This window comes from Daphnia pulex, chromosome 9 (assembly GCF_021134715.1).
Source record: "Daphnia pulex isolate KAP4 chromosome 9, ASM2113471v1".
Taxonomy (NCBI): Eukaryota; Metazoa; Arthropoda; class Branchiopoda; order Diplostraca; family Daphniidae; genus Daphnia; species Daphnia pulex.
The window spans coordinates 8,544,475-8,556,803 of record NC_060025.1 but is presented as its reverse complement, the minus strand read 5'-3'; the positions used below and the strand labels follow the sequence as shown (position 1 = coordinate 8,556,803).

At 37.6% G+C, this 12,329-nt stretch overlaps 3 long non-coding RNA genes and 1 pseudogene across 5 annotated transcripts; 2 read left to right on the top strand and 2 right to left on the bottom strand.

Moving 5' to 3' along the window:
* Positions 1 to 469: 469 nt before the first annotated feature.
* Positions 470 to 1,996, bottom strand: LOC124202643. Its single transcript, XR_006878285.1, has 5 exons — positions 1,883 to 1,996; positions 1,679 to 1,812; positions 1,512 to 1,599; positions 1,323 to 1,454; positions 470 to 965 (listed from the first exon to the last, which is right to left on the bottom strand). It is a non-coding gene; the product is annotated as an uncharacterized LOC124202643 (long non-coding RNA).
* A 3,500-nt stretch (positions 1,997 to 5,496) lies between these two features.
* LOC124201674 lies at positions 5,497 to 6,478 on the top strand (annotated as a pseudogene).
* Positions 6,479 to 6,586: 108 nt separating this feature from the next.
* LOC124202648 lies at positions 6,587 to 7,284 on the top strand. The gene is made up of 3 exons (XR_006878291.1): positions 6,587 to 6,643; positions 6,887 to 6,975; positions 7,035 to 7,284. It is a non-coding gene; the product is annotated as an uncharacterized LOC124202648 (long non-coding RNA).
* Positions 7,285 to 8,064: 780 nt separating this feature from the next.
* Positions 8,065 to 10,162, bottom strand: LOC124202644. Of its 3 annotated transcripts, XR_006878286.1 has the most exons (8): positions 9,917 to 10,162; positions 9,682 to 9,829; positions 9,460 to 9,582; positions 9,236 to 9,400; positions 8,969 to 9,058; positions 8,702 to 8,890; positions 8,372 to 8,627; positions 8,065 to 8,307 (listed from the first exon to the last, which is right to left on the bottom strand). It is a non-coding gene; the product is annotated as an uncharacterized LOC124202644 (long non-coding RNA). The 3 variants fall into 3 exon arrangements; XR_006878288.1 differs by lacking the exon at positions 9,236 to 9,400; XR_006878287.1 differs by lacking the exon at positions 9,917 to 10,162 and having other exon boundaries at positions 9,682 to 9,833.
* Positions 10,163 to 12,329: the final 2,167 nt, after the last annotated feature.

The window sequence follows — 12,329 nt, the reverse complement described above, 5'->3', positions numbered from 1 at the left end:
GGTCACTCACCCGCTGTGAAACCAGGAGGAGGGGAGGGCTCTGGTCGAACGGGGACTTGGAAGGCGCATGATCCGATGAAAACTTTTGGAGGGTCATGAGTCTAACCCGGAAGCCTAGTATGACTACATCTCCCCGGAAAAACTTGCCTCGTACTTCTCTCTTCTTCTCGGTCCAGATAAATATCTCTGGGGGCCGTAGACATGTCCTATAACAGCATGTGCGAGTTAAAACAATGCATCCACTACCCAATGAAACAAAAAGCCATGGTTAATATTTTGTGGAAATCTCCGTCAGTAAAGTTACAAAGACTGACGCAGATTTTCGCAAAACTAAACCATCGCTTTTTGTCTCATTGCCGCAGCGGTGGTGGCGGGTTGCGTTTAAACTCGTGCAGTAGTAAACCGTCTTGAACCGGACGCTCTGTTTATTGAAAATTTTGTACATTAAAAAAAAATTAATAAAAAACAGTTTCATGTATTAAATTTGTTATTTATTACAGACATCACATTGTTAGGGTTTAACAATGGTTTATGTGGTTTATGGTATAAATTTGAGAGTTGGTAGATGTAGTTTGTGGGGTTTGAAGAATTGGAAGGTTTAAGTTAGTGGGACTTGGAGATTAATTGGTGTGGAAGTTTGTAGGGTTATAGTAACTGACTTTTTATCCAAACTTGAAATATCCCCCCCTCCAACATCCTCCACTTTCCTTTCCCAATCCCAAAAACATGTTTATTATTTGTTGACATAAACATCCCATATTTGTTTTTGTTGCTTCTGAACTTATAAACGGTAAACTGCATAGTCACGATGACAATTTAACAATATAAAGATGCAATTTTGGTAACACAACACCACCAAGGAACGACCAGTTGAACTTGATGCAGAAAGATCCTTCACCAGACACCATAGGCTGCAACAACGTGCGCCACATCGGACAGCAACTACGCGAACATAAACGCTAAACCTATAACCAAAATTAAATTAATTAATCTTCAGCATCAATGGAAATGCTGCCAATGAAAAGACAAATAAATCGTCATTTTATGTTATTTACGTGTTAAGCCTAATCATAATTTTACCAATAAGAAAATTGTACACGTCAAATTCAACAGACTGACTGAAAAAATCCATGTGTGAATTTGACTGGAATGAAGAAGGTGAAGCTAAGACTTAAACTAGCTGTAAATCTACAGACATAATGCAAATCGAACAAAATACTGCCTGCAGCTTCCATAACAAGACACCAGCAACAAGGAACAGCCACAGATTAACTTGATGCACAACAATATTTCTCCAGCCAAGGGGTAAACAAACAAAGAACCTTTTTGACCGTGTTGGTGGTGTTGGCCTTTTCCTTATCCTTGGATGGGCAACAAAATGGCTTGTTGACCGTGTTTGTGGTGTTGGCCTTTTCCTTATCCTTGGATGGGCAACAAAATGGTTCTCATTCGGTCTATAAAATAAAAAAAAAACTAAAGCAAAATTTAAATTAGAAATATAATAATTAAACCTGTTGCACACAAAATGATGAATTCTTTCTCTTCTCAGCAACAAAGAATTTGATCTGGGGAAGGCATCAATATCTTGAAGATTTACAACTTGAAATGGAAAAGTTTACGTGAACATTATTGACTTATAGAACACAGTAATTCAAAATATTTTTGGAAAGTAACTAACCTTCAACAGAGATGATTTTTCTTCAGAAGACATAGGTTGTGAGCTTGCATTATTGGATTAGACCATTTCATTTCTATTGTCACGAGGACCTAGTTGGCAAGGTACATGAAAACTTCTGGTACAGCTGAAATTATCTGAAAACATTTAGTCAAGAATGCAGTAAGAATTATTAGCTAAAGATTGTTTTATCTATTAGTCTATTACTTTAAAGCAGTTAACTTGTTATCCGATCTCCGTTGTTAAACTTTTTAAGTAACTTAATACGAAAGTTACGACGTGTAATGTCATGTCTGTCTCTGTCTGTGACTGACTGTGCAACCAACTTAAGATTCAAAACTGATTACTAGATGTCGCCAGTGTCGCCGATGTTGTTCTTTCATGGTAGAACGAGGCGAAATGAGCAAAACAAATTGTTGTTAATATATACTTATTCCTGTGATTTCAAATACCAAATTTAACTTCGTATCTTATGTAGGTTTATCTTTACCTAGTTCTCTTATTTTTATACTGTACCAACTTATTTCTTCAAATTCTAGATGCATACTGTCAGTCAGTCATTCCAACAAGTTGACTTAGTGCTCAGTCATTTTCCATCCATTCGATCCTCATGCTGTCAAAAGCCTAAAACTCATGTTTGAAGAGCACATATAGTGGAATACAAAAGTGCCGGGATAAGGTATTTCCCCATTACTGCTACCAGACCATTACAATTCAGATTTTCATATAACATAGGTATTCTTGCTTATGAACCATAGGATCTTTTATGAATCTCGCAATTTTGGTGGTGTACCCTGCAACAGCATGTTTGTTGTTATGGCTGTTTTTACTTTGGTTAAGAAGGCAACCCAGCTAAAAGATAGGTAGAGTTTTATTTCTTATAGGTAAATTTGTGTAAATTTGTAAATAACATAGAGAATTTCCTTGTCCCATTTCCACTTAGAGTTTCAGTGACATGAAGAGTGTGAAGTAAACCACCTATCACCACGCTACTGCAATACTTCATGACACTTTCTTTAGCATCAGGAAATTTATCTCAACATGTGGAGTAATGCTGTTGATTGCTGTGAATTCCATTTTTACAGTTTGTCATTTTGAACTTTTCATTGTGCTTCTTAGAAAAGGTAGAGATTGATATGCTTTATTCATTTTTATATTTTTATTAATGTAAAACATTTTTTTTTTACAGAGCACGCAGTTTCTTTGTGGAATCGTGTGGTCCTAGCACGGAGATTCTTGAGCCAACGCTGGCTTTTGTCTATGACCAACGTTCTGCTCAATACTTATCTTCCCGACGTACGCTCATTCAGCTTCTGCTTCATCGCTTCGTACACAAAAATACAACTTGTCTTTCCTCACTGACGAGTTGGAACACTTCAGTGTTCACTGGACGCTTCCGTGTTTCGTGCCGCTGTTACACACCTGCAGTCACTCACCACGAGATTATGCCCAGGTACCCTACAATTTTCTTATTTTCGTAATTATCTATTCTAGTAGTATACTTACTTGTGCCTGTAATAATTCCGAAATCGGGCCCTACTTGCGTGCAAACGTATTGTTACTTCGACGTTTTATTTCTAACGCTAGATGGCTTTTCGATAAATGTCAGCTGTTAAAACGGTCAGTTTCAGTTACTTTAAAATCTCTTTAACCATGTATCGGCAACTGTTGTGTGGAAATTTTTTAGTGAAAACTGACGATGACTATTCCACCAACAAAGTTCACTTGTTAGATTTTTAAATAATGTGTTTTTTTTCTACTTCCGGTTTTCTCATTTCAGTCAGTAGTTCAGTAAATATTCATTCGAGGAGCAAAAGAATTACATATTCGTGATCCTCGTTAAATTTGTGGTAAAGTTCATGTTTTTTTTTGTACGTTTTCGTACTTCCGGTTTTGAAAATTTTCCTGAACTATAGTTCAGGAAAATTCTCGATTTCGGCCAAATTTTGGATTTCGTTTAAATCACACCTAATCGACCCCAAATTTCATGGAGATCACGAATATGTGGTTTAATTTGACGACAGCTCAATGGTTGAGGCGCTGTGGTTACTTCCGGTATACTTCCGGAAAATTTTCAAAAAACTAGCAAGTGAGCTTTGTTCTGTTTACAATTCTCAATATTGCAAGCTTGATTTTAAGTTTAAAAAATTGCATTTTCAAAACTTTGAGCTAAAAAACCTGACTATTGTTTCTATCTGTATTATGTAGCTTTTATTGGCATTTCACTTAATATCAATATTTTTGTCTTTATTTAGGTAATGCAGAGGATACGTCGAGAAGATGGAACCCTAAACATCTCCGTTATCTCCAAAATGTCAGCGCGGATCATCATTTGTTGTTGTTTGTGTTAGTTAACCCGTTGTCTGCCACGCCTTTGTTCTCCCCTACCTCCTTAGCACGGGCCTCCTAGAGGCCTCTTAGAGACGTGCATTCCATCTTCTCCTGTCACCCTGGACTTCGTCAGCAATGGCAAGTCCCACCTTGGTCATGGATCCTTCAGACATGGCGCGTAGAGAGTAGAGAACAACCTACGGGTTGTGTGGCGTGGCAGCCAACGGGTTAACTTAAGTGTATGTATGTATGTATGTATGTGATTGTAAAAAGTGGTGGAATTGTGGGTGGAGGTGGGACAATAAAGCAATTCCTTTTAAGTTTTTTGTTTGCTGTGTCTCAGAACTTATAATAAAATCATGTTTAGCACTCGACTTGTATATTTCTTATAACTTTGAAGTTTTACATAATTAAAAGGCATAAGTGGCTGATCATCTCCAGACTCTTGAAATAAACTTCTATGCGGAACCAAACACTATCTGCAACTCCTGTGGCACAGCAATCTCAGGAGAACACCAGCACAGTTACTTCAGTTCTTTTTCTTCAATCCTGTATCAGCTGCATAATCACATCTCTCAACTGGAAACAGGCAGAAAAACAACACCGCACATTGAACTGCACAGGCATAGTTTAAGTATCACCAAGACCTATGGGGAAAAGAGAATATTATTTTCCATGATCAAAGATGCCAAAGAAAGTGTGTAAAACCAATGACATCAAGACATTTTTCCAAGATTCCATTGGCAAATTAAATTTTAAATTTAAGATTAACATTATTTAAGAAAAACAGTTTGGTAATACAGAGTGGAAATTTTTGTTCTAGTTTGATCAGAAGAAATTGTTAACTCAAAGGAAGCTGATCGCTATCTGATATCTTTCAGGGAAACTATTATTTGGAAGCAGGGAATAGCACCACATATTGTCTACATCAGATCAGAGTTTACTTGTCAGTTGAATTTTTAAAAAAAGACGCAAAACTTCCCAAGTTAGAACCAATAAATTCAATCAACTTACCATTTCAGAACGTCTTCCTGCGGTGACACTTCAGAATAACACCAGCTTGATAAATTGCATGCGGCAGCTGCAGCTCAACTTGACTCGATCACACCTTTCATCAGCTGGCTGCAACAAAACCACTGTGGCCAAGATGCCAGCCATGGAGCTCAGAATTTGTTGAGTTCTCACATTCTGCAACAGTTAAGCAACGGGATCTTCAACCTAAACACCAACTAATACAATCTATAGCATCATTGCAGGGAAATTGATCAACAAAATTACTCTACTACCTCTGTAGTGTTTCTGCGTGAGATGAGACGTACATCCGAACAGGTAAAGCTAACAACGGACGACATTTCAGCAAAATGGAAAGCAGTTCCAGTCCACGTGATCGATTATTTGGCCAAGCGGAAATTATATGCCAGATTGCCTGTAAATTCACACAGCAACGTCTAGGATTAATTACACTTGAGAAATCCAGAACAGAATTTAAATCCAAACTAGAATTTACCATTAAATTTTCAATGCTGAAAATGTAGATCGACACCGCAATTCCGTAACAAATTTGGAATACCTTTTCACTTCACTTGGCGTTTCGGAACAAAATGGCGAAAATTTCGTCCTCAAAGAAACTCGCGTCATCTGGCGGCTGGGGGACAATTTGATTTTATTCGCAGTTGTAAATGTGAATCATAGATGGCGATAAAACAGTATTTTAGTCTGCTAAAAAAGAGTCAAATAAAATGTCTGCGATTGTCACCTTACGTGTTTTTCCGTAATTTTCAGCAGTTTGTGTCAACGAGACCCATTTCTAATTATCCCACATAATTTCGCTTAAATGAAGAAATTCAAAAAGTGTATGGTAATTTTCATCTTTTTAAAATGGCGCTTAGTATCATTAGATTATTTACACGTGAATGGCATGTCCTGTAACCTGCTTTATGTTTAAATTTATTAGAAGATGAACAATTCCGTTCGCTGGATCTGAGTCCCAACAAGTCGTTGAATATGAGATCTTACGGACGTAAAGTATACAAGAGAACAGCAGTTCACGTTCCAACATAACGCGCTTTTGATCAAGACTGGCCCTCAGTCAGGCCAGTTTCCAGGTCTTTCCATCCAGCTAGTGTCCTGCTGCCCTTTCATCAGGGCTTGGTTGTTCCGGGCAACACCACCCAGTAAATTTGCCAATGCAGAGTTGATGAAGATCCCCAACTTTTCTTCACGTGACACCGCCCACTATTGAGAGACAATGCCTTGCATTGAAAAGTGAGAACCCTGCAGTATGATTGATATTTTAATAAAGCTTTAACCATTATTTGTTAATAGAGTTCTGCACAGAGTGCCTAAGAGTTGGATATCAACGAAAAGATTGAAAATAATTTACCCATCACAATCACAACTAGTGCTGATTACCTCAATTCTTTCCCCTCATTGAGTGATGTCCGAGCCAGAATTGTAACACTCCAGGTCTGAAAAGAAGGAAAAAAAAACACATTTGATTTCCTGTTATTTAACTCTTTTCTTCCCTCATGTAGGTGAAATTGAGCTCTTTGAAATTGGACAACCATGCCAAGGATAAATTCCTCTTTTTCCTGTACCGGCTGTATGTTTTGTAAGAAACACTTCAGAACTATTCAGGTAAATATGTTCAACTTTCTAACTGTGAGACTACAGACTTAGTTCATCGGTGACTATCTCTTAACTTATTTGTTGTAGAATTTTCAGTTGTCTACCTTGTAAATTCTTGCTAGCTGTAGGTTCTTTTGCAACTTTTATTCTGAAGGATTGTGTTTCTATAGTTTACTTTAGTTTCTGTAATTTTTGTTTTTGTAATTTAAGACATTGTTTCCTTGATGTAATTGAGTTTTTTTTTTTAAATAGGGTTATCAGTCTGGTAAAAGTACGAGCTTCTTTGTTGCTGCCCAACGTACACAGGGATTTGATGCAGCGAGCTGAGGGCTTTAACTCTTGTAAATAACTTAAAGTGACATTGATTCATCTAGATTAATTCAAATAATTTTTGTTATAGGTTTAGTGTTTTATGTTCGCGAAGTTGCTGTCTGATGTGGCGCACGTTGTTGCAGCCTATGGTGTCTGGTGAAGGATCTTTCTGCATCAAGTTCAACTGGTCGTTCCTTGGTGGTGTTGTGTTACCAAAATTGCATCTTTATATTGTTAAATTGTCATCGTGACTATGCAGTTTACCGTTTATAAGTTCAGAAGCAACAAAAACAAATATGGGATGTTTATGTCAACAAATAATAAACATGTTTTTGGGATTGGGAAAGGAAAGTGGAGGATGTTGGAGGGGGGGATATTTCAAGTTTGGATAAAAAGTCAGTTACTATAACCCTACAAACTTCCACACCAATTAATCTCCAAGTCCCACTAACTTAAACCTTCCAATTCTTCAAACCCCACAAACTACATCTACCAACTCTCAAATTTATACCATAAACCACATAAACCATTGTTAAACCCTAACAATGTGATGTCTGTAATAAATAACAAATTTAATACATGAAACTGTTTTTTATTAATTTTTTTTTAATGTACAAAATTTTCAATAAACAGAGCGTCCGGTTCAAGACGGTTTACTACTGCACGAGTTTAAACGCAACCCGCCACCACCGCTGCGGCAATGAGACAAAAAGCGATGGTTTAGTTTTGCGAAAATCTGCGTCAGTCTTTGTAACTTTACTGACGGAGATTTCCACAAAAAATTAACCATGGCTTTTTGTTTCATTGGGTAGTGGATGCATTGTTTTAACTCGCACATGCTGTTATAGGACATGTCTACGGCCCCCAGAGATATTTATCTGGACCGAGAAGAAGAGAGAAGTACGAGGCAAGTTTTTCCGGGGAGATGTAGTCATACTAGGCTTCCGGGTTAGACTCATGACCCTCCAAAAGTTTTCATCGGATCATGAGCCTTCCAAGTCCCCGTTCGACCAGAGCCCTCCCCTCCTCCTGGTTTCACAGCGGGTGAGTGACCACCGGCGGGCGTTGGTTAGTGGTTAGTTAGGGAAACGGGGCCATAGAAAAGAAGGAAGCCCAGATATGCACGACGAGAAAACTCCATTCACAAACACGCAAAACAAAATTTGTCAAAACACACTCCAGGATAACACCGGTACCACAGACTCCTTGCAACAGTGAACTTGATTCGATGACATCTTTCACCATTTGGCCGCAACTAGATGATCATCAACACAATCCAGGATAACACCAGAACCACCGACGGCATGCAAGAGCCTGAACTGGAAACAGGCTGCAGAACTACTGCACATTGTCGTCAAGCCCTATGAGAAAAATGAGAAATTAATTGTAAAGAAAAAGTTAAATAAAGGAAGGCAGGAAAGATACAAGTGATATTTTTCTTAAGCCCAACAAGTTGGGTAGTCGAATGTCGAAAGCCCAGGCCGTCGGGTGTGTAGTCGAATGATGCTGGCCGCGTAGCTGGAGCAGGCACCATGCCTCGGGGCGACGGAAGGACGGCACGCATGTGAGCAGTATTGCTGAATGACAGCCCGTCATTCCGCAGATTAGAGTCAGTGGTCTCTAATCTCTCGTCAGTTTCCACCAAGGAATTCAGCCCATGGAGTAGCGGCGCAGGATTAACCTGAAACGAGAATGGAGGTGACAGTAGATTTCTTAAATGACATGTAAGATTGTAACAATAGCAAGCAATAATACCTCAAAAATAAGAGGGGGCCCTATCCAATAAGGAATTAGGGAGGGGGATTCAAGGGGTAGAAGTCAACGGGTGAAGAAAACAAACAAAGAACATTGTTGACCATTTTGGTGGTTTTGCTCATTTCTTTTCCCTTGGAAGGACAACCAAATGGTTCTCATTAAATCTAATGTATATTCTGAATGCAAAATCTAAATAAGAAATAAATGAAAAATAATCAAACTTTTGCACTCTGTGATCTGTGAAAGACTAATAAGAATTTTGGTTACTCATTTTCCCCACCCGGTTCTTGAAATTGTAATCCTTAACCTCTTGGAAGGACAACCAGGACGCTGATTCTCTTTCAGTGATATGGAAATCTAAATAAAAATAACAACAAAAAAATAATCAAAACTACTGCACTGGACATGATGAATTCTCTAATTGACAATTGCAGATTATGAAAAACACAGAAGACGAAGATTCACAATAGCAAAAAGCTTGATACATCGAAAATGAACAATAAAGTAGAAATGAGCAGTCACTAATATACGTACGCTCTGCTATGCACTTTAGTGTATAAACTGTTTTTTTTTTGTTTTTTTTTTATAAAGCCATGAATAATATCCCGCTGAAATAGGCAAAGGCATCGAACATTTAAATTGGCATTTTCCATCCTTTAAATACTTGTTTCCGATAAACGCTATGGCAAAAGTGCGAAGCTAACATAAAATAGAAAATAAATATTGGTAATGAATTTAAAAGATTCGTGTTCACTTACAAATGGATAAGCGTAGCGGCCAGTTTTCAGTTTTGCGTCTAATGTAAAAGGATCACCGAGAACTTGATCTGGATGAAGCCGGGCCTGATCTCCCAAAACTTTATAAACGCCAGAATTTGCTTTCTGGATGAGAATAGGTTTAAAACAAGATTACTTCAGCAAATGGTTTGAAAAATTTAAATAAAGACGTATCATGTCGAAGAAGTACGCCAATATCTTTACTTGCAGCCAATTCTTCCAGCGATCCAATGGACGGTTTCATTTTCGGAGTTGAGTGATGACGTGACGATTCCCGTATAGGAATTCACCAAAACCATAGCACACAAAACCCAGACTCCAGTAAGTCGAAAAGAGGTGCGATTAAATGCTTCTTTACATCCAAAATAACAATTTGTATGAATAAGCATCAGAAACTTGGCGACCGTTACAAACTAAAAATATTGCACAAATCTTTTACCTTGGTTTGTCATGATGATGATTACATAAATCATGTGAGAACTGAAATTATTCAAAATCAAAACGCTTTTTTGGATCGAGTCGTTCCTTTTGTGGTCGTCACTATTTGGTTGATTGTTTTTTGGTGATTCCGTTTCTACAGTCGCACTGCCCAAATTATTCCATCGTTGGGCGATTGTAGAACCAAATAAAATGAGTCATCATACCGACAACGACAACAACAAAGAGACTAATGAAAATCAGCATCCAAACCTGAAACAATATAAAAGGAGATTATATAAAAACGAGTGTTAATAAATTCTACGAAATGAAAATAGCTCACCGTTGGTTGAAACGTGCCGATGAAAGCGAACAATCGGCTTTCTTCTGCAGGTCTTGGAACAATAAGACTAAATCCTTCAAACCATGTGTGCTGACTTGTAAAGTCCATCCTTTCCACTCGGTCCATAGTTAAATCGAGTTAAATAAAAGGAACACAATACTCCATTGACATTCTATAAAAAAATATGTTACTCACACATCTTGTTTGGATGATCTATATGAAATGGTTTACTTTGTCGTTAATAATAAGTTGATAAAATGAAGCCTCGTGTGTTCCGTATTTTTCAATCAGGGTTTAATTTCCCAGGGGGGACGTTGAACCTTTATTTGAAATACCGTTTCAATCAATGCATTAAGTAATTAGAACGATTTTTAAAATATGAATGGCAAGCTTCCGCAATGACATACGTAAATTTAAATTTTGCAGACAGCCATTTAACCAATTCAAGTAATGCTCCGAAAGCTGTAAAGGTCCCATTTGGTCCTCGAATCACAGCATCAAACGGTGGACTCTAAATAAAACACGAAATTAAACGCCAAAATACAGCCAATAGCCAAAACAGATTTTATAAACTAATACAAGATTTAGAAATTAAAACGCGACATGAAAAGCGAGGTAGTTAAAGTGCCGTCCTTCGGGATCAGCATCGGTAGAGAATTCGCCTGCCATTAAAAAAAGCGTCGCTAGAATTGCAGTAGAAATTAAGTATTTAGTCCGGTACGTAGCTATAACTTGCATTTTGACTTGAAGTTTGCCTATTGCATCAACGGTACCACTTGACAGAAGTGTAGTTAGGAAACATGCATTCAAGTAGTATTTATGGGCTCTTCAATCCTACCCCTTCAACGACAGTAAAGCAAAAAGTCATGTCACTTATTAAACTGTGTGATTTAAAAAATGCTGTGTGATTGCTTTGAGTCATAGCAACCGAGATCAACATTTTAACCCCTTTGGTAGCGCCAGCACGATGTGGAATCCTTAAGTAAAAATGATCGATCAATTGCATTTACACTAAGTTTATAAAATTTGACAGGGTTTCAACGTTCAGAGCGGCAAACTAATATTCTCATCGAGCGGCCTAATATCGTGTAGCACGCAATGTGACAGGTATTTTGACCTTTTAAGTAATTAAAAAAAAAACGTTTATATTGTAGCAACCACAGTTGCTAACAACATAAATTGACATAAACCTAAATAACCGCGATGCTTCAGAAAATATTTTTTACAATATCAGTGACGGCTTTTCAAAATTAAATGTAGTACATTACCATTTTGATTGTGTCGAAAAATACATTTGATAACATGTTATTATTTAAGTACACTAAAAATAACTATAACACTTAATACTGACGGGACGAAACATAAAACCTGAAAATTTCTTACCTTGTTGACCAGTCTCACCATTGGACTAATAAATTCATAACAGATGAACTCGGCAGATAGTAGCATATGCATATCCAAGTGCAAAAAAGAAATAGAAAAGACAAATTAATAACACCAAAAATAAGAAAAAAATTGGGTGACGTTACATTTTACTCACCAATGATTGGGAACGTCTAACATGTAAATTACTAAGTAAATGAGAAAAAAAAATTATTAAATAAAGACGAGGATTGTAGCTAGCCATAAGGATCCTTTTCACAAATTCTAGATTAGTTCACATTTAATAGCCATGAAATGCAGACAATGCCAAAGTTTACGCCAAAGGGCACAAATGGAAAACGATTGTTAACGAGTTGCCCTCCATGTTTTACTTCAAAGATATTCAAATCCCATTTACTCGGAGATGCTCGATGTTTCCAGTTAAAAACATCGCTGCGCATCGCTGTCTGCTGTCTTTGCACACTATCGGTTTAATAGCATTTCTGTCATTCATCAAAATCTCAATGCCATTCTTCGTAACTGAAGAACACACGGCCAATTCTAAGATCTCGTGAAGTCGGGCGGCCCGACAGACTTGGAGAATTGCAACAATGAGAGTCGTACAACACAAACAAGAAATACTCTTCAGAGAAAGACTTGAAAATAAGGAAAGAAAATTTCAGGGAGGAATCCTAAACGAATTGGAACCTTGGGGTTTCGATGTTGAGCT